Source organism: Oryctolagus cuniculus, chromosome 16 (assembly GCF_051225735.1).
Source record: "Oryctolagus cuniculus isolate XC-2025 breed Fujian yellow rabbit chromosome 16, ASM5122573v1, whole genome shotgun sequence".
NCBI classification, from domain to species: domain Eukaryota; kingdom Metazoa; phylum Chordata; class Mammalia; order Lagomorpha; family Leporidae; genus Oryctolagus; species Oryctolagus cuniculus.
The window spans coordinates 25,136,923-25,157,839 of NC_142882.1; the positions used below are offsets into that span (position 1 = coordinate 25,136,923).

The following is a 20,917-nucleotide window of genomic DNA, read 5'->3' on the forward strand; positions in this document are numbered from 1 at the left end:
GCAGGGCAAAACAGGGCTGTGAGTCCCAGGGGGCAGTACAAAGCAGGGCTGTGACTCCCTGAGAGGTGGTACAAAGCAGGTTGCCATGCCCAGAGGGGCAGGACAAAGCAAGACTGCCACAGCCAGAGGGCCAAAGCAGGTTGCCATGCCCAGAGGGGCAGGACAAAGCAAGACTGCCACAGCCAGGGGGCCGGGACAAAGCAAGGCTGTCACTTCTGGGTTCCAAAAAAGCAGGGCTGTCACACCCAGAGGGGAGGGGCAAAGCATGTCTGTCAGTCCCAGGGGGTGGTACAAAGCAGGGCTATCACCCACTGAGGGGTGGCACAAAACAAAGCTGTCAGTCCCGGGGTCAGGACAAAGAAGGGCTATCAAGCCCAGGGTGCACAGAAAAAGCAAGACTGTCACAACCGGAGGGGCGGGAAAAAGCAAAACTGCCACAACCAGAGGTCCCCGACAAACCAGGCTTGTCACTCTGACAGGGTCTGCACAAGCAGGGCTCTCACTCACAGGGTGTGGGATGAAAAAAAAAAAAAAGAAAGAAAAAAAGGAAAACAAGGCATCAAATTTCACAGGAGGAAAACCAAAAGTCCATATCTGCAGATCACATGATTAGACCCTCAGAAACAGCTCCACAGCCCATCAAAAACCTGTGACAATAAATGAAGTATTCAAGGAGGAGGTCAGTCAGGTAGTCCGTACCTAAGGTGGTCTTGGGCCACTCCACCCGCGCTGACAGATCCCGGACTGGGATTTCATCAGATCCACCGTTTTCACACCTGATCCCCCTTCTGATATGGGAAGCAGCAAGCCTTCTTCCAGGCCGAGACTGGCGGCCACCTCTCACAGACTCCCAGGCCTGAGGCACCTGTGGCAGCTGTTTGGAGCCACAAGCCAGGGCCTCGGGCACTTCTCTGAGCTCACAGTACCTGTTGCCAAGCAACGCCTGAATACACAACTGCACAGGCACGCCTGGCTCTCGAGCTCTGTGGGTTACACATGTGCACAGAAGCCTGGTGGCCAGGAGTGTTCAGTGCGCATGCGCACTTGGGTTGCTTTCCAAGGTCAGTGGGACTTGACTGATCATTGGTGATGTGTTGGAATCTGGGAGAGTGAACCAGCAGATGTGAGATCTCTCACTCCCTCACTCTTCCATTCAAGTATATACATGTCTGATATAATGCAGTAAAGTGTTACAAAGAATAACTTCTAATAACAATATCTGAAAGAAATGAACATCCTATTTGGATCTGAAGAATATAGCAAAAATAGTTGTCCAGCACCAGTTTTTTTTTTAATTGCAAAGTATCTATTATCATAATTCCTTTTTACATTATGTTTTCAACCTAGATTCAGGTAAGTATCTGTGTCTCCCATCAAAGGAGAATGGTCCTGCACATTACAAAGAGCAAATTTTTTTCAGAAATAAAACTTTAAATTGATCCATTTCTATTTTCTAAAGTTTCTTGAGTATATTGCAGAGTGGAAAAAAGAAAGAGGAACAAATATAGCTCAAACAGGGTCATTGTGATAACTTTAGGTTGGTAGGCTATATGTTCTTTTATCTGTAATTCAGACCCTGAACCCTCTGACATCCCCCTCAAAATTCCTAAATCACAATGCTCTAAATTCTCCTACATCTCAATGTCAAAGAGCTCATTGGTAACCACAAATCTATTATCCTTCCCCAAGAAGGCTGACAAAAAGCAGCAGGCTATTGTAGTGTTTTGTTAGTGCTGAGGTCCAGCTTTATTTAAAGGCCACTGGAGATCTATGTTTTTAGAGCCTGGCTGCAGTACCAGTTCTTTAAAAATCCATAGACTCTCAAGTTCAGATACATCTGGGCTTGGATATCAGCTCTAGCAATTACCAGCTCTGTGACTAAGGCACTGGTTTTATCTTGCTTAGGCTCCCTTTTTGTTATCTCTATGAATATATATATTCATATGCATAGCATTTATATAGAATATATGTATATATGTAATATACACAGTGCCTATGCTAAAGCACAATAATAAGAATAGTAATAACCAAGTGAGCTAACAGTGTATGTCTGAAAATGCTTCATAAGCATTTAACAAGTAGAGGATGAATTTTAATGCTCTCTAGAATCAATACTTTTCAGACCTTGGTTTACTAAACTTCCCCGGAACCCACCTATCTTTCCAATGGAGCCAAAGAAATGTACTTGTCAGAAAGATTAAATACCAGTTTCACTGGATGCTTGAAAGGTGTCATACAAAAAAAAAAAAAAAAGAGAGAGACCATTTTGCAGGACAAACATGTTTGGGAAATCCTGGGTTAACCAACATTTAATAAAAAAAAAACAGTCTCTCTCTTTTGAGACTTCTGAGGACTTCTACTCTAACATGCATTATGGTCTCTAAAAGATGGCGCGAGTACAGCTTGATGTCATTTATCCAGCGCTCACTGTGTGCTAGCCTCTGTTTTAAATGGTTCACGTGTATTAATCCTTGCTTAATCTTGTCACATAACATAGATGATATCGTTACCTTAATGCTATAGATGAAGAAGTGAAGGCATAGAGTGGTTAAGTACCCCATCCAAGATTGCAAGCAAGAAATCAGCAGAGCTGATACTCTGGGGACAGCACAGATGTTCATTGAATCCATTTCCTCTTCTCATAGGGCTCACCACTGAAGCCAATTCCCCAGGCCCTTTGGAAGTTGAACAGATGGGCCCCCACCCTATACTCTGGAGTTGTATGTATGTATTTATTTGAGAGAGAGAGAGAGAGAGAGAGAGAGAGAGAGAGAGAGAATCTTCCATCTGCTGCTTCACTCTCAAATACCAGGGTTGGCCAGGGCAAAGTTGGGAGACTGAAACCCCCACATGGGGGGTCAGAGCCCCAAGGACTTAATGTCATCACTTGCTACCTTCTAGAGTGTGCATTAGAGGGAATCTGAATTGGAGGTGAAGTCCTGGGACTTGAACCAGGCCCTCTGGAATTGGATGAGGGTGTGCCAAGGGGCAGCTTAATTGCTGTGCCAAATGTCTGCCTTTATATTCCCTTTTCCCTTATCTGTTGGCAGATTACAGAGGACTCAATAAGAGATTCTAAGGATGTAAAAAGATGGACAAGAAACACCATGAAATGAACTTGGACGCCAGAATGACTGCACAAGTAGTCCATCAACCAAACCCACCCCCACCCTTTCCAAGCAGCACCAGACTGTGACACTGATTAGATTTATTGATTACCTTAAACCCCTGAGATTTGGATGGTACCTGTTACAGAATTTATGCTGTCCTATCATGACTAACAGTCAGGACGTCCTTTTTTCCTATGGAATCTCTTGTGCCCAAGATCTGGGGGAGTGTTGGCACTGAGGAATGACTGACTGACTAACATAGCAAACACTAACTATAAAGTGATCAGAACTGGACTCAAATTTTGGGTCTGCACCAGCTGTGTAACTTCAGGCAAGCCACTTAACTTTTCTGAGTTCCTTTTGCCTAATTTAACAGTGGAGATTTTAATGACCAACTCACAGAGTAATCACAGAGTAATCACTGTGAAGTAAGTGAGTTCATGGACAGAAAGTACCTGAGACTCAATGGATGCTCATTCAAAGGTAGCTATTATGAAAGGGAGACCATGGCACCTGCCTGGCATAATGAGGACCTGATTGATAGTAATTCCCCTAACTCCTTTCCCCACTCTGATGCCTATAGGCTGGCTTAATTTGGCAGGCACCTTGTGCTGGACTGCTGCTCTCCCAGCTCCATCCTGGCCAGCGTCTTCTTGGTGGCATTTTTTCCCTCACTCTTAAGAGCTGGTCCATGACCCATCTTCACTTACCCCAAATGCCAAAGCCCCAGGTGAAGCCACTCTGCTGAGCACCTTCCCCTTGAGAATGCCTTGTGCAGTGAATACTGTCCCTCTTCTGTAGATACTTGTGATCTCATTGTTATCACAGCATTATTCACAATGGCTAAGATAGAGAAGTTTCCTAGGTGTCCATTGACCCATGAACAGATGAATATTATATACAACGGAATCCTATTTAGTCAGAAAAACAAATGAAATTCTGGGGGCTGCTGTTGTGGTTCAGTGGGTTAAGCCACTGCTCACAACTCTGGCATCCATATGAGCTCCAGTTCCAGTCCTGACTGCTCAACTTTTGATCCAGATCCCTGTGAATGTGTTTGTGAAAACATCAGAAGATGGACCAAATGCTTGGATCCCTGATATTCACTTGAGAGACTCAGGTGGAGTTCCAGGCTCCTGACTTTGGCCTGGCCCAGCTCTGACTATTGCAGCCATTTAGGGAGTAAACCAAGCAGATGGAAGATCTCTCTCTGTCTCTCTCTTGCTCTCTCTTGCATGCGCTATTCTCCTCTCTCTTTCTATAACTCTGCCTTTCAAATAAATAAAATAAATCTTAAAAAAATCCAGTCACTTGTAGCATGGATGGAACTGCAGGGCATGCTAAGTGAAATAACCCAGCCATAGAAGGACAAATACCACATGTTCTGTCTCATATCTAAAAGCTAAAATGTTGATTTCACAGAAGCAGAGAGAATGGTTACCAGATCCTGGGAATGGAGAGAAAAAACTATGTACACCAGCTTGATGGGTACAAAAATAGTTATATAGAAGAATTGGTTTCTAGCATTTTATAGCATAACAGGGTAACGGCAGTTAACAATAATAATTTATTGTGTATTCCAAAGTAGCTATTAAGAGAGAATTCTGAATGTTTTAATCACAATAACAAATTGATAAAGGTCTGAGGTGATAGATAATGCCTATTACTCTGTTCTGAGCATTACATTTGGTCTTCATGTATTGAAACCTCACACCAGACCTGATAAATATGGACAATTATCATGTGTCAATTAAAAATCTTTAAAAATGATGTCTGTCTCCTATACCCAGTCTCTCAGCCTCAATCCCCTCCTATGCCTGGAATGGTGTTCTCGTCATTCCTCAGTGCCCAGTCTAATGCTACTGGAGGTGTACAGGGACCAAATGGGAATTCATCAAGTGTCACCTGTAGGCAGAGGCTGGTGGGGGCATAGGGGATTCTGGTGACAAGGGAATCCTTGATCTGTGTGTAGTGAGTAAGTGCTCTGGGCAGTGACCCAGAAAATTTCATTCACAAGTATCTTCTCCTCCCAGAGAATACAAAACAAATGCTTCTTGTGTCCCAGCCAGCACTGGCCATCCTAAGTCTGCCTCCACCATCCAGAGAGAGAAGAAAAAAGATCCAAAGTTCCACTTTTTTAGTTCTCTGCTTCTCCAATGTTGGCCTGGATCTTTCCACTCTCATTTCCTTTCCCAGTATACCAGAGTTTTCGTTGATTTGAATCTCAGTGATTCCCTGTGCCTTGGACTGCTGAGTCTCCTGAGCCTCTTTGTCTGGCTGCATTGCTGGATGTTGGTTGGGAGTTTGCTCTTGCTGGAAGTTGTGCAGGGCCTTCTCTTGGGTGCTGCCAACCTCGTCAGAACTCTGCAGTATCTGTGCCTTGGTTGTCTTTCCCACAAAATGGGGACGTTTTACAGATTCCATGCATACTTATCTATGAGCTATACAGAGCAGAGGTTCCAAAAGTTGTAGGGGTGACGGTGTTCAGGAGCAATAAGACATTCAGATCACTTTTGTAAGAAAGAAATTATTTATTTGAGAGGTCGAGGTATAGACAGTGAGAGGGAGAGACAGAGAGAAAGGTCTTCCATAGCACTCACTTGGCCCCATTTACTTTTCTCTTTGGTTTTAATATGAATTTGTTGAAAATTTCAGTGACCAAAACCAAGTGCAGCAGCACATTGGTGTTTACAGGCCTACAAGTGCCTAGAAACCTACGGGCATGTGAATGCACGACCTCCCTGGGAGACCCCTCATGGCAAGGGCGAACTCCCTGGGGACACATATGCTGCAGTTCAATATGTTTTCTAAAAATTTAATTATTTATTTGAATGTTAGAGGAGAGAGAGAGAGAGAGAGAGAGAGATTTTCCATCCACTGCTTCACTGCCCAGATGGTTGCAATGGCAAAGGCTGGGCTGTGCCAAAACCAGGAGACCAGGAGCCAGGAGCTTCTTTCAGGTCTCCTACGTGTGTGGCAGGGGCCCAAGCACTTGGAGCATCTTCCACTGCATTTCTGAGACCATTAACAGGGAGCTGGATTGGAAGTGGAGCAGCCAGGACTTGAACCGATGTCCATTTGGGATGCTAGAGTCATAGGCAATGGGTTTATCTTCTATGCTACAAGCCAGTGCAATATATATATATATATATATATATACACATATATATATGTATATATATTGCAATATATATATGTAATTATTTATTTGAAGATCAGAGTTACACAAAGAGGAGACACACATACACACACGCACACACAGAGAGAGAGAGAGGGAGAGAGAGAGAGAGAGAGAGAGATAGAGAGGTTGTTTCACTCCCCAATTGGCCACAATGCCAGAGCTGAACCAATCTGAAGCAAGGAGCCAGGAGCTTTTTTCAGGTCTATAACACGGGTGCAGGGGCCCAAGCACTTGGGCTGTCTTTTGCTGCTTTCCAAGGCCATTAGCAGGGAGCTGTATTGGAAGTGGAGCAGCCAGGACTTGAACCAGTGTCCCTATGGGTTGCCAGAGTCACAGGCAGTGGCTTCACCTGCTATACTACAATGCCAGTGTCTAATAGATTTTTTAAATTAGCCTTTTTCTTGTTGGCTTTACAAACCTCCCATTTGATCAGAAACCAAAGGAAGCCACCTGCCAAGAGTGGAGCTCTTCCTCTAGCTGCTCCACACTCTACTTCCTGTGTTTCATCTCTTCTCCTCACCTCCTCTGTTGTCATTCAGCCAACCTTGCCTGCTGGTCCAGAGTGGTGCATGCACATGCCCCAGAGGAATGGGTCACAAACTCAATGAAGCCTACAGCCTGTCCCAATGCACAAGGCCTGCTTGAGCTATGCATCCACTGGCCACAGACTACGCATCTCTACAAATGTTGGAGCCCAGGGTCCCTGAGCTACGGGGCTCACAGGGGAAGAAAGAAGCAAAGGTTTACTTTTTCTGAGGCAGCCAATCCTGCAGAGTTTATTTTCTCCTCCTAACCCAAGAATTTGCATCCTTCCTTCTCATATCAACAGTGCTATTCCACATATGCCCTCTCCTCTCCACCCTAGCTCAAGAGCCCTCTACTCCCTTGTCCTCAGGTTGTTTTGTTCATGAGCAACCTGGTTTCCTACCTCCAGTGGCTCCCAAAGCCAGAACCATTATCACCTCTAGACTCTGGAGACAACCCTTCCCATGGGACGGATCACTATGGCTTGTTCACTTTGGAGACATATATCACCATCTCTTCTGGGTCTGAATTGCTGCTGGATTACTTGTAGATGCTGCTTCCCAATTCCCAACATCCTCTCTTTGCTCTTAAAAACTCCCTGCCAGCAACAAGGACCACTGCTCCTCTGAAATGTACTGTGCGTTAGGATGCTAACTAAAAGCTGGCCCACTAAGGTGGTGAAGTTCACACCCAGATAGTCCAGGATTTGAATGCTGCCTCTCACACTGACTGATCTTATGGCTTCATTGTACCTTGTCTAAGCATCCTCGTATAATATGATGATTTGCCTCTATCTCCTATGATATTCGGAGCTTCTTGGGAAAATATTACACATCTATAGGTTCCTTGTGTATATATTTGATGAATAAGTGAAATCATCTTTTCTAGGCCTGCTTTCTCAATTATAAAATGGAGCTATTACTTACCTGCCCGATTGAGTTAAGAGGGCACCCATCACATGCCCACTGGCATATGTTGGGCTCTTAATGGGTGAAGTTTTCTTCAATTTCCTCTTCGGTTTGCTCAACAATTTTCACCCAATTCTATCTCAAATCCAAGCTCAGCTTACTGGGGCTTTCCATTTTCTCCCACATGGGTGCAGGTGCCTAAGCCCTTGGAACATCTTCCACCACTTTCCCACACTATAAGCAAAGAGCTGGATAGGAAATGGAGCAGCTGGGAGATGGACTGACACCCATATGGGGGTTGCTGGCACTGCAGGTGGAGGCTTAGCCTATTACGCCACAACACTGGACCCCCAAAATTCTTTTATTAATATAAAGATTTTATGCATTTTATGGGCATGGTTCCAAGAAGATAACCACACTTCCCTTAATTATATATTTGTGTGTGTGTGTGTGTGTGTGAGCGCGCGTATGATTTCTCTATCTATTTGAAAAGTAGATTAATAGAGAGAGAAGGAGAGACAGGGAGAGAGAGAGAGAGAGGGAGAGAGAGAAATCTTCCATCCACTGGTTCACTCCCCCAAAAGCCACAGTACCTCTGGGCTAGATAAAGCCAGAAGTCTGGACTCCATTCGAATCTCCCACATAGGTGACGGGGGCTCAAGTACTTGGGTCATCTTCCATTGCTTTCCCAGGCACATTAACAGGGAACTGGATCAGAAGTTAAACAGCTAGGACTTGAACTGGAACTCATATGGGGGGCCAGTGTCACAGGCAGCGGGAGACCAGAAGCACCTGGCTCCTGCCTTCAGATAGGCGCAGTGCACCGGCCACAGCGCACCGGCCATGACGGCCATTGGAGGGTGAACCAATGGCAAAGGAAGACCTTTCTCTCTGCCTCTGTCTCTCACTGTACACTCTGCCTGTCAAAAAAAATTAAACATAAAAAATGACCATGAAATAATAAGAGTGAGACTTTGAGTGTAATTCATTTTTTTTGACAATTTGCAATCCTACGTGGATTTTTGCAGTGTGTTCTTCTACAGGTATTCTTCCTCTTTCTCACATTGTTTTGGGAAAGATTTATTTATTTGGAAGGCAGAGTAACAGAGAGGGGTCAGAGAGAGCAATCTTTCATCTGTAGGCTCACTCCCCACATGGCCACAATAGCCAGGGCTGCGGCAGGTTGAAGCCAGAACCCTGGAACTCCATCTTGGTCTCCTACATGTGTGCAGGGGCCCAATGACTTGAGTCATCTTACACTGCTTTATCAGGCACATTTTCAGGGACTGGGATCAGAAGTGGAGCAGTAGAGACTCAAATTGACACCCATTTGGAATGCCAGCCTTGCAGCTGGTGGCTTAAGCCACTGTGCTACATTGCTGGTCCTCTCATTTTTTTTTTTTTTCAGTTGGGAAATCTGAGGTTTGAGAAACTGAGCCATAAGACAAAACAATGATTTCTTAAGCTATGTTAGACTTCAGCTGGTATTCCTTCTAACCTAAAAGACTATATTCCCCATGGGCAAATGACAAAACCTTTTCCACCTGAGTCTCCTCTTAGCAAACTAGTGATAATATGGTCCCCAGAATTAATCTATGGGCTAAAAGATATGATGTAAGGCATTTAGTCTCTCAGGAATGTTAGTTCTCTATCCAGGTCTCCTGTTATTCTTTCTGTACTTGGTGAACTAAAGGATGACTTAAAATGATTTGAAAATAACTAGCAAATATCAATAAAACACCATACAAATTTTATTCTCAAATCTGGATGCTAAGCTTTCCCCTCTGCAACTCATCAAAATTATTTTGCATTCATTCTCATTTATTATTTGACTGTTACAGGTAAAAACCCAGAGGAATCTTCCAGGTAAGCAGCACGTAAGGTACTTTTTGGAAGAAGGCAGAGTTTATAAAGCATCCTGAAATTGGGGTCAGCTTCACTGGGTGTCACTCTTAAGGATGTTGGTTCAGTTTCTCTGAAGGGAGGAGAGAACTTCCACTTTGCTTCTGGCCTTGTCTAAATAAGGTCGGAGTTTGTGAACTCAAGAGGCTTCCGTGGCCTTGGCAGCTCGTGACAAGAGCCTCAGGTGATTACTGACGTCATAAATAAGAATGTCAATTGTTAAATCAACAACGGGAGTCAATGTGCACTTTATCCCCACGTAGGATCTCCGTCCTTAATGTGTTGTACTATGTGAATTAATGGTAAAACTAGTCTTCAAACAGTACTTTACCCTTTGTGTGTCTGTGTGGGTGCAAACTGTTGAAATCTTTACTTAGTATATACTAAGTTGATCTTCTGCATATAAAGATAATTAAAAATGAATCTTAATGAAGAATGGGATGGGAAAGGAGTAGGAGATGGGATGGTTTGCAGGTGAGAGGGTGATTATGGGGAGGAAAACTGCTATAATCTGAAAGTTGCACTTTCAAAATTTATATTTATTCAATAAAAGTTTTATAAGAAAATTTTAAAAAGGATGTTGGTTGAAGAAAGGAATAAGGGCATCTTTGAGATTTTCGGAGTGGAAGAGTGGAGAGATGCAAACAAAAGCAAAGGCTCTTAGTTCCCATTCTGTCTCCACCTGCTGGAGACTGTCAAGCCCTTGAGGATGGCCAGCGAGTCTGGTCTGCAGGCAAGCCTTGGTCCTGGACTCCATTTTCCAGAGTTCCTCCTGCCCTGACGTCGTGCGCACGCGAGCGCCTGCGTGCGTGTGTGCACGTCGGAGCGCATGTGCGCACAGGTGGATCCAAAGCCCAGGACTGCGGTAGTTCATTCACTCACCTTAGCCAGCGCTGGGAGGCGGGGCAGTGACTTCATTTGCACTCAGCGAGTCTGTTACTCTGCACCTGAGGTCCCAGGCAGTTTGCAAGCGCAACACCGGGGCCTCCCCTGCAGCTTCTCCTTCCCCTGTTGTTGGTCTGTAGCCATCGCCACTACTGTTCCTGTGCGCCCCCTTGCTTCGCTGGGTGTCCTGAAGGGAGCCGCCGGGCTCCCCGGAATTCTCACGGCAGATAAGGAGACCATGCAGAGGGGTTGGGTGCCAGGGCTGCTGGCGGCTGGGGTTCCAGGGTCGCTGGGTGACATCGGGCGACGGCAAGGTTGAGAGGGACCCAGGCTGTCCCGCGTTTCCCCACGCTCTCGGGGTCCCGCGTCTCCCCTTTTCTCAAGTTTCCTTAATGCCTTTTATTTACGGGGTACAAGGGGTGTTCCCAGTCGCAAAGGGTGTGTGGCGGGTGTTCAGTGTTACTGGAATGGATCGGTGGGTTCATTTCTTCGGCTCAGTGTAGCAATAAACGGCCGGGAAAAGGTAGCAAAAAAGGCAGAAGCTTTATTGTGCCAAGCGAAAGTAGTCTTAAGCGAGCCGGATGCTGGTTTCCAGGAGGTGTAATAGGTTTTTAAAGGTCTCACGTTTTTTTTTTTTTTTTTTAAATTGGACCACAATCGGAGGGGTGGGGTGGGAGAGTTCATTTTTATATTGTTCTAAGTACCGCAGGGAGCCCTCCTCTTGGGAAGAAAAAACTGGCTAAAAGCAAAAAAAATACAAAAACAAAAATAATAACAACAACAACACATACAACCAGGTAGAGGCTTTGGAGCTGAGACTTTCTGAGAAATGCTGCAGTGCAGAGCTGGGTCAGTGGTCTGGGTGCACGCAGGCAGGTGACTGCCCGGAACTGGAGTCTTTCAGTGCCCATGCGACTTCAGACCTACCAGGCCGTTTTGCCGTGGTTCCCGTGGAGCAGGGCTGGGTGACCCCCAGCAGGGAGCTCAGGGCTGCAGTGGATGGCTCAGCCCCGCTGGCCTCACTCCGCAGGCACACAGTCCCCAAGGTGGGGTGCCCTCAGGCACACTTGGGCGGTTGGGGCTGCGCGGGCTCCGCTGACTTTTTCCCCTGTTCTTCACTTTCCCGAAGTGCCGCTCTCCGCTGGCTGTCCTACAGTCCCTGCAGCTGGAAGTAAGGGGGCTGCCGAGTTTTCTTATTTTCTGTTTGGTGCCAAAGCCCAAGACATTTTTAGCATTGGGAGCGCACTAACTACTAATTTGCACAAGGTCTGGTCTGTGGACATCTCTGTACAAGTGTGAGGAGGGGTAAAACAGAAAAAGGGACCAGAAATATGTGCCCCCTTTCCCCCGCAGAGATGCCCACGCAGTGGGGAAAGAGTTGTGGCCTAGGAAAATATGGCACTTATCTTCCACACAGTGGAATTGTCAGCAGAGTAACCAGTCTTGAGTGAGTCCCTGTTCTGTTAGATTAGTGCTGTCACCCGATTGCCGGTTGATGAACCTGATTGCCCATAATGAGGCCGCCTAGGAGGAGGAGCAGAAGGGACTCTAGGCAGTGGGTGTGAACGTTGCTGCGTGCCTCCTCTCAGCCCGTGTGGGGTTTGCTTGTCCCCAGGCTGCATCCTGTTATGGACCCTCTGATGGACCAGCAGCTGTGTGTTTCTTCTGGGAGGAGCTGCTTCAAGCCGGCATTCTGAGCACCCACGTCTTGTGACCATTCATCTCCCAGGGAAACAGCCAGGAACAGGATTCCTAGAGCTGTCCTGTTGGCAGGCTGTCCTCCGCAGATCATACCCACCGCCGCTGGAGGGTGACAGGCAAGGTACTTAGAATGTGGAAGAGAAGTTTTTAATATGAGATACATGCTCTGGTGATTTAGCAGTGATGTCACTAGGAAAGGCACCCTGTGGGGAAGCTGATGGTGTCTGATGATGTCCATTCATCTCCCCATTACTAGCAGCTACTGACATCTGCTGTGGGCTGGAGAAGGAAGCCTTGTCCTTGAACTCCAGTGACTGGGAGGATTCAGCTACAGTTTAACGGAGGCTTCATTTGGAGGGAGTAACCAAAGTACTTCATTTTGTGTGTGTGTGTGTGTGTGTGTGTGTTTTTAAAGAGGTAGTAACATTTTTTCAGTTACAGCTCTGCATGTAATGGTTGTAATTTGTAGCAAATGATTTTTTGGTTACATTTTGAGTTTCATTTAGTTTCTGTTTAATTTATGTTTTCAAGTTAATGAATCCTAGAAATCAGCTTATATTATCCTGGCTGTTAATGTAAGTACCTTTCTCTCATCTCTCACTCAATGTACATTATAGAGATTTATTTTATTTATTTGAAAGGCAGAGTGACACAGAGAAGGAGAGAGAGACAGAGAGACAGAGGGGTCCAGAACTCTATCTGGGTCTCCCATGTGGGTGGCAAGGACCCAAATACTGGAGCCATCTTCTGCTGCTTTCCCAGGTGTGTGAGCAGGCAGCAGGATCAGAAGCAGAGCAAGTAGGTCTTGAGTAGTGTTCACAGGGGATGCCAGCATTGGAGGCAGTGGCGTAACCCTCTGTGCCATGAAGCCAGCTCCTCCATAGATATTTGGAAATGCTGTTGGTAGCATTGAAACTGTAAAGTCTTAATTTTACAAGGGAAAGGGAAAGAAGTCTGTTCTAACTCTGGTCAGTTCCAGGGGCTGTTGGCTCACATAGAAGCTGTTTCTGAAAAGAGACACAGGAAGATGTGTGTGTCTGTGCCACAGTATTGGAGGTATCCGTGTGTTTCCTGTTTGCACACTAACTCACATGTACAGATGTTCCCTGTGCATATGAGCATGATGCAGGGATTCCTCTGTGTCTGGGCCTTGTCTGGGGAGATGAAGAGAAGACACATGGGTGGGGGAACCACACAGCTGGAAACTGGGCTCTGAATCAGGCCCACCTTGCACGGTGCTTCTTCCCCAGAGACCCTCACCTGTTCTGGACGACTTGGCCTTGCAAAACTCATCTTCCCAAGGAATGTTGTAGCTGAAGGTTTTGCAGTTTTTTTTTTTTTTTTTTTGCTTGCCTCAACTGCATTTTACCCAGCATGTGTGCAGACCAAAGTCAGCTGTGTGTAGATCCCAGGACGCCATCTGTAGGTTTTCCTAAGTGACAGTGCTCTGCTACTGCTGCCCACTGGATCCTAAGGCCTGTGGTGGCTCTCGGCTGAGCATCTGGAAGCCAGAAAGATGGCAGCTCAGCCATTGGGGCTTCCCTGTTTTTCTGCCCCTGATTTTCTCCCCCCTCTCTCTTTTTCTATTTGCTGTTACTGCTGGTCTGGAAAGGAGGACTTTCCAGGAATATTCACTCCTTGATCCAAATTGCCAGTCAGCCTCTGTCCCTCTGGGAAGACTGCTTCTTGTGGGACATTGGCCATTGGCAGAGATGCTGATGGACATGATGTGGGCACCTTTGAGGCAGCCAACTTGTGCTACCTTTGCAGTCCTTTGGCAGTGGAATGAATGCCCCTGCTTTAGCAAGTGTAAGTTCCTGTGGAATGTGGTGGAAGAGATGGCATCCAGAAATCCATCCATCCATCCCTATTTCTTTGCTTTCCTCCTTATGCCTCTCTGACCTCGGAATTATTTTCCAGGATTTCTGTTGTTTCACACTTAACAGACTGCATGGGCTTCTGTTTTCACAACTCTCAGCCCTTGTCCACCTCAGGATATTTTTCAGTGAAGGACAGAGGTGTCATCTGTCTTCCATAAAGTATCCATCTTACATTTCAAGCAGCTGTGTTTTCCTGGTGCTTATCTTGTAATAGACTGGAAAGCTGACTTCTCTTGGGATATAACAGGCTTACTGTCCTGGGTCTCACTTGAACACTGAACACAGCATCCTGTGTGACTGCCCCATATTTCATGTCTACAACTTATGAAACAGCTGTTCTCAAGATTTCCAAGTGCCTGGTTGGACTCTGGCTACGTTCACCCAGAGTGACAACTAAATATTTATTTGGCACTTGGAGACTTGGAGTGCTGAGCCCTATAATCTTCTACTCAAATTTGACCAGAAAATAATTGTGTTTTGAAACATTTGGGGGTCCGGCGCTGTGGCTTAGTAGGTAAGGCTGCTACCTGCAGTGCCAGAATCCCATATGGGTACTGGTTTGAGACCCAGCTGCTCCACTTCCATTCCAGCTCTACTATGGCCTGGGAAAGCAGTGGAAGATGGCCCAAGCCCTTGATCACTGCAACCATGTGGGAGACCCGGAAAAAGCTCCCGGCTCCTGCCTTTGGATTGGTGTTGCTGCAGTCATTTCGGCCAATTGGAAGTGAACCAGTGGATGGAAAACCTCTCTCTCAGTCTCCCCTTCTCTCTGTGTTTAACTCTTTCAAATAAATAAGGCCAGCGCCGCGGCTCACTAGGATAATCCTCCTCCTTGTGGCACCGGCACACTGGGTTCTAGTCCCAGTCGGGGTACCAGATTCTGTCCCAGTTGCCCCTCTTCCAGGCCAGCTCTCTGCTATGGCCAGGGAGTGCAGTGGAGGATGGCCCAAGTGCTTGGGCCCTGCACCCCATGGGAGTCCAGGAGAAGCACCTGGTTCCTGGCTTTGGATCAGCGTGATGTGCAGGCCACAGCATGCTGGCCACAGTGGCCATTGGAGGGTGAACTAATGGCAAAAGAAGACCTTTCTCTCTGTCTCTCTCTCACTATCCACTCTGCCTGTTGAAAATAAAAAAGAATGAAATAAATAAATAAGTCTTGAAAAAAGAAAAGAAACATTTGGGCTCTGGGTAGACAGGGCAGTTTGCTTCAAGCCTGGTGAGAATTTATGAGCTGATGTTGTTTTTACACCCCATATTAAAGATTTGCTTCATTTACTTTTCTTTCTTAAAAAGAAGTTTATGTATTTCAAAATCAGAGTGAAAGAGGAAGAGGGAGAGATAGAGAAAGAGAGAACTTCCATCTATTGGTTCATTTCCCAGATAGATGTAATGGCCGGGGCTTTTCCAGGCCAAATCCAGGAGCTTCTTCCAGGTCTCTGCATTGGTGGCTGGGGCCCAACAACATGGGCCATCTTTCACTTCTTTTCCAGGGCCATTGCATGGAGCCATATCAGAAGTGAAGCAGCCCTGTGGGATGCCAGCACTGCAGGCTGTGGCTTTTTCCACTATGCCACAATGCCAGCCCCATCACTTTATTTTCTTAAGCAAACTTCCTAAAGTTTTCTTTCCTCTCTTTTGGAATTTCTGTGCTTCCATCCTCTCTATAACCACCCTTTTCTCTCTTCTTTTTATCGTGCTGAGAAGAGCAGTAGAGACACTGCAGCTCTCTCCCTTGTCAGCATGGCTTCCTCAGGCTGTCTTCCTGAATTAGGAGCAGCTACTTCCTGTGTTTAGGCAGGAAACTGGTGGATCACAGCACCCTCAGGATTTCTGCTTTGCTCTCCTCTGTGATGTATTTGAAAAACCGTTCTCAGCTCTGAGTAGGGGGTGGCATTTGGTACTCTGAGACGTGTGTTTGTAAAGTCAGGTGTCATGGAGGACCCTGTGTCCTAAGATTCAGCTGAGCCCATCCAGGCCATGGGCAGCCTGTACTGAGCAGGGCCTGGCTGACATCAGGCAGATGGTGTTGGGGGTCGGGGGTACTTTCCAAGGGCTCTGGTCATGAAGCAGGGGTGGGGACACTAGTCTTGGCTTTCAGCAGATCTGTGGTTGCTGGGGAGATGGGGGCAGTGCCCAGGTCACCAGGCTCCACCTCTGGAGCACAGCTGGAGCAGAAGCCCCTGGTGAAGGGTACCGCGAATCCCCAGACGACATGGGCCATCCCTCTGTCTGGACTGCACAGACCTAGCCCTCTTCCTGCTCAGCCGCTCCTGGGTTCTCTGAGCCTCTTTCCTCCTCTGCCTCTTCAAGGGGGCCCAGGCTTATGTGAGGAGCTTGGTGTTTTCTGGTTGCTCACTCTCAACACAATCATGGGGACTCCTTTTCCTGTTGCTGGGTCTGTGCTGTCGGGATGAGGTGATGTTTGCACAGCTGATGTGGGGCCTGGCTGGCAGGAGCAGTCCCTGATGGCTACAGAGCTGTCTGGCCTAGTGTGCCTGGCTCTGCTTGCTGCTGGGAGACAGCTGGCTGCTCTGCCTGGGGAAGCTACTGGGTCACCTGGCTCTGCTCCTGCCCCTTTCAGCCACTGCCATGCAGAAGTGATCCCTGCTGCTGTCCGCTCAAAGCTGCCTGCTGACTTAGCTGAGCTGTGAAGCTGGACATGGATCATCTGTGGGAAGAAGCCTCAGGGATAGCAGGACCAGCCCAGCAGAGGCAAGGCCACAGAGGGGCTCCTTGTGCTCACTTGCCAAGGACATTCCCCCAGTCTCCACCCCTGATGAGGCTTGCAGGTGCTTTTAGAGTTGTTGGTGAGCTCATCATCTCCTTGCAGGATGGGGCACTCATGAGTGAGTTCTCTACTTAGAAACCAGAATGGGAGGGTCCCTTCCACCTCTTTCAGGCTTCTTTGTTCCCCTGGGTCCATTTGCTGTCTTCTGGGTGGAGGCTGGGAGACTGGGTCAGTAGCACGAACGTGACCAGACCTGCAGTGGAGAACAGACTACAGGGCCTTGTTGCGATAGGAGCCAGTGGAAGGAGTAGGTGGCTCTGGGGGTGGGTTGCAGAGGGAAGGCATGTGGGGGCCTGAGAGCATAGGAAGGGCGAGGGGTGTGTGGTTGTGGGAATGGATGTGCAGACTCATGCACTAGGGCCTGGCTTTTAGGAGATCTGCTGTTGCTGGGGGAATGAGGGCAGTGCCCAGGTCACCAGGCTTTCCCTGGTGCACTGGGACTTAGCTTCTCCCTGGGCACCTGGGCAGTTGCATGGCCATCCATTCAGTCCAGAGGCATTTCCCTTTTCCTTTTCAAGGCTGTGAAGCACTTGGGGAGCGTTTCCCAAGCCCAGGCTCTGCAGCTGGCAACCTGTCCATCCATGGGCCATTCAACACTCACCCCCACAGGCAGGCCCACAGCAGGCTCTACAGTGTTCATTAGGGATCCGGTGCTTTCTGGAACTCTTCCCACAGGCAGTTTTTCCAGGGATGCTTGCAGGTCAACCCTAGGTTGATGATTTGGAGGTCTTTCTCTGAATCAAAATGCACACATTGTATCTAAACAGCAGAAGCTGCACCAACTCCTCTGTTGCCGTTTATGGTAATGTGGGAAAGGAGGGAGAGAGGCTCAAAATCCCTTTCCTGTGCTGTTCCAGCTGCTCTCCCTTTAGTATTATCCACACACCAGGACTAGGCCTGGGTTTCCTCTGACTTCTTTTTCCTTTTATTTGATTCAGATGTGAGCTCCTATTATAGAAACTGAGTCCCTGCGTCAGATGGACTGGGGATAGAGAACCCCCAATCTCAAGATACTTTCTTGTCCTGTAAATTTGTTTTGTCAGATGTTGTTTGAAATGAACAGTCTGATAGAATTCGTGTGTCAGGGAGTTTGGGGTGATATAGAATCAGGTTTCCTGTGATGATATTTAAGCAGTATTCAGGTACAAGGTCTTAGAGTCTCTGGTGTGTGCTCAGACCGTGAATTACACAGACACCATCACCCTCTGGCCTAGGGGAGACACATCTGCAACCCCTGCCCCCATGTGCATGTCTCAGGACTATGGCAGGATGGTTTATCTGTTCTCAGTGGAGGAGTATATGTCTTGCAGGAGCCTTCTACTTCAGGTGAGAAATAAACAGCAGGCCTGAGTTGGGGGAGTTCTGGACAGGGATTGACAGGGGAGGCAGAAGAAGCATAGCTGGGGAGAGGCCTTTGCATGTAGTCTGTGTGTATCCTCCTAGGGCTGAAGGAGGACTGTCCAATACCCTGAGTGCATAAATAAGTTCAATGTTTTCCTTGTCATAGGAAGGGAACCCCTGGGGCTTGGGAATGCCAGAGAAGGGTTCTGTTGCCAGGGAGTGTGGAGTAGGAGTGTGGGAGTGGGAAATGCTGATCGTCTGCCTGCTGACCTTGGACTGGAGTCTGCTACCTAACTCCACTTGTTTAAGTAGAGCTTGTGTTTGGAGTCTCACATTCATATGTGTGTAGCAGATACAGGCAGATGCTACCTCAAGTCCTGTCAGCTCTTTTAAGGCTGCCTTTTGATTTAAGGGAAGGGGTTCAGCTCACTGCTGGGGCAGGACCTCACTATCAGTCACGGAACACCCAGTTCTGCCTCTCCCTGTCCCCAGGCCTTCCCATATAGGCTCACAAAGCTGTTTGGGAGGCAGAAGAGCAACACTGAACATGGGATTCAGGCCTAAAGGCCACAATCACAGTGCAGAAGGAATTCTAGAAAAAGCCAAGGTGGGGTGAGAGGTGTCTAATAAGTATGGACAGCAGCCCAGGCTCAGTAGGACTGAAGTTAGGGCCCAGACTTTAGCTTCCTTCTAGAGCCATAAATTAAATAACAACAAGAACAAAAACAACAACAACAAACCACCAAAAACAAAGCAAAAAAGGAGCCATTGAATGAGAAAATCACAATGCATGGGCTTCCTGTGTGAGTGGCCACCCCATGGGGCTTCATTCTGACTGGGCAAAAGTCAAAGGTGGTTTATGGTTAAAAGAACCCAGAGAAGTGCATTTAACTCTTTCCTGCCAGCAGAGATACTTCACAGCTGCCTCTTGACTTCTCAGCCTGCTCTTGACAGTTTTTATTGTCCTTTTTTCTCTATTTGAAGACAGCACCTGCTGTGGAAGTGCTCAGTGCCCTCTCCATGACACAGCTATGGGAAGGCGAGTGTGTGGCTTGCAGGAGACCTTACCATCAAGTCTTGGACACAGCTGTTGATGTGGCTCATGGCCAGTGTGGACCTCACTCTCGTGATGACATTGTACTGCCCCTAGAGCATTTTGTCCTTCTCTGATGATGGGGAGTGTCCCATGGAGTCTGTATCGCGGTGATCCTGTGAGCTGCAGATGTGCCCCTGTGAGCTGCTGCTACTACAGAGCTGTAGCCCTGCCTCAGCTTAGGTGTTGATTGCTGACAGTCGAGAAACTGTGGCAGTTGTTGTCATAGACAGAGTGTGACACACTCTCTCATCAATTTAAGCATCCAGCCAGATGTACTGCGTGTCCACCACATCCCAGGTGCCAGACCAGGCACTGAGGACAGGATGCTGAGCAAGGCAGCTTATGCTTCCTGCTTGTTATACCTTAAACTCTAGTTAGCAATTGTAGGGACTTCTGGAAAGTGTTCTAATCTGAAAAGTATAAAATGCCCTGGATTCCAAGGTCTGCACATCCAGTCTTGTTTAAGAGTCAAGGATAACTTTCTGGAAGAAGTGACATTTGTGCAGATGCCTGAACATCAAGAAGAAGTAATTTATTCTAAGGAGCTGTGCCTGGCAGGTTGCTTTTTTTGGGACAGTGTACAGCATCTCAGTGGAAGAAAGAACTCCAGTGCTGCCAGGGTTTGCATATGAGAAAGCAAGAATCAGATTCTCCCTGCCAGGACCATGAGCTGACCTCATCTCCCTGCAGTACTTCTTCATCCAACAGCCAGGCCTGGTTGAGAATGTCCACTTGGTGCTCGTGTGGTTCTGAGGCCTGACATCAAAGACGATCTTGCTTTTCAAGTAACTTTGCAAAGAGAAATCACTATCAAATACTTCCTGATGATGTGTGATCGCTTCACCACCAGAAGACCCCAAGAGTATTCAGAACTGTGCCCAGCGCAGAGGAGACACTCAGGAAATATGTGGTGAGCAAAGGAGGACATTGCCTTACTGCTGTTTTTTGGGAGGCAGATTAGGAGTCCTGATTAAACTGGAGTTAATGCTCAGCTCTATATTTTGCCCTCTGCATGGTTGGTCACTTGGCCATTAGCTGAAGCCCCATTGTCCTTTGGATTCTTGGCAGAGTTCTTTTGTTTCCCATTATAGGTGCATTGCTTGGCCTTGGCTTTCCTGTGGGAGGCTAGGTCAAAAGAAGGGGTCCTACTTCTTCCCGGGAGCCTGGTGGTCATGGTGGGTAGCTAAGATGTTTATATGAAACAGAAATGGTCATGAAAAACCAGACAGGAAGGGCTTGAAAATGTCCTGGGCAGGCATCACGCTGTGATGTCAGGACTGCCGGTTTCAGGTCATGTGTGGTGGCGGTGGTGGTGGAGGAGGGGTGGGGAGTGTGGGGATCATCCTGTGTAATGCAGATTCCCAGGGTCTGCATTCCTCCTGCTGAGCAGAGCCACAGGGAATGCTGCCCAGAGTTCTTTGTCTTTAGCAGGCAGCCTCCTGTGGTGCTGCTTTTGTCCCTTGTGGATTCTGGGTCCCTCTTCTAGGGGGACAGCATCAGAGGGAATGAAGGTTTTACAGAGGAGTTTGACCCTGAGGGACTGGGAGTTAGGGTTAGGAGGGAGGAGAGACAGAGGATGCCATTCTGCAGAGCAGCAGGT

At 47.4% G+C, this 20,917-nt stretch overlaps 1 long non-coding RNA gene across 3 annotated transcripts; it reads left to right on the forward strand.

The window, feature by feature from the left end:
• Window positions 1–10,234: 10,234 nt before the first annotated feature.
• Window positions 10,235–20,615, forward strand: LOC149121612 (uncharacterized). 3 transcript variants are annotated; one of them, XR_016223432.1, is made up of 4 exons: window positions 10,235–10,643; window positions 11,641–11,682; window positions 12,127–12,333; window positions 19,206–20,615. It is a non-coding gene; the product is annotated as an uncharacterized LOC149121612 (long non-coding RNA). The 3 variants fall into 3 exon arrangements; XR_016223431.1 differs by lacking the exons at window positions 11,641–11,682; window positions 19,206–20,615 and adding an exon at window positions 12,469–12,581 and having other exon boundaries at window positions 10,247–10,643; XR_016223430.1 differs by lacking the exon at window positions 11,641–11,682 and having other exon boundaries at window positions 10,257–10,643.
• The last annotated feature ends 302 nt before the right edge of the window (window positions 20,616–20,917 follow it).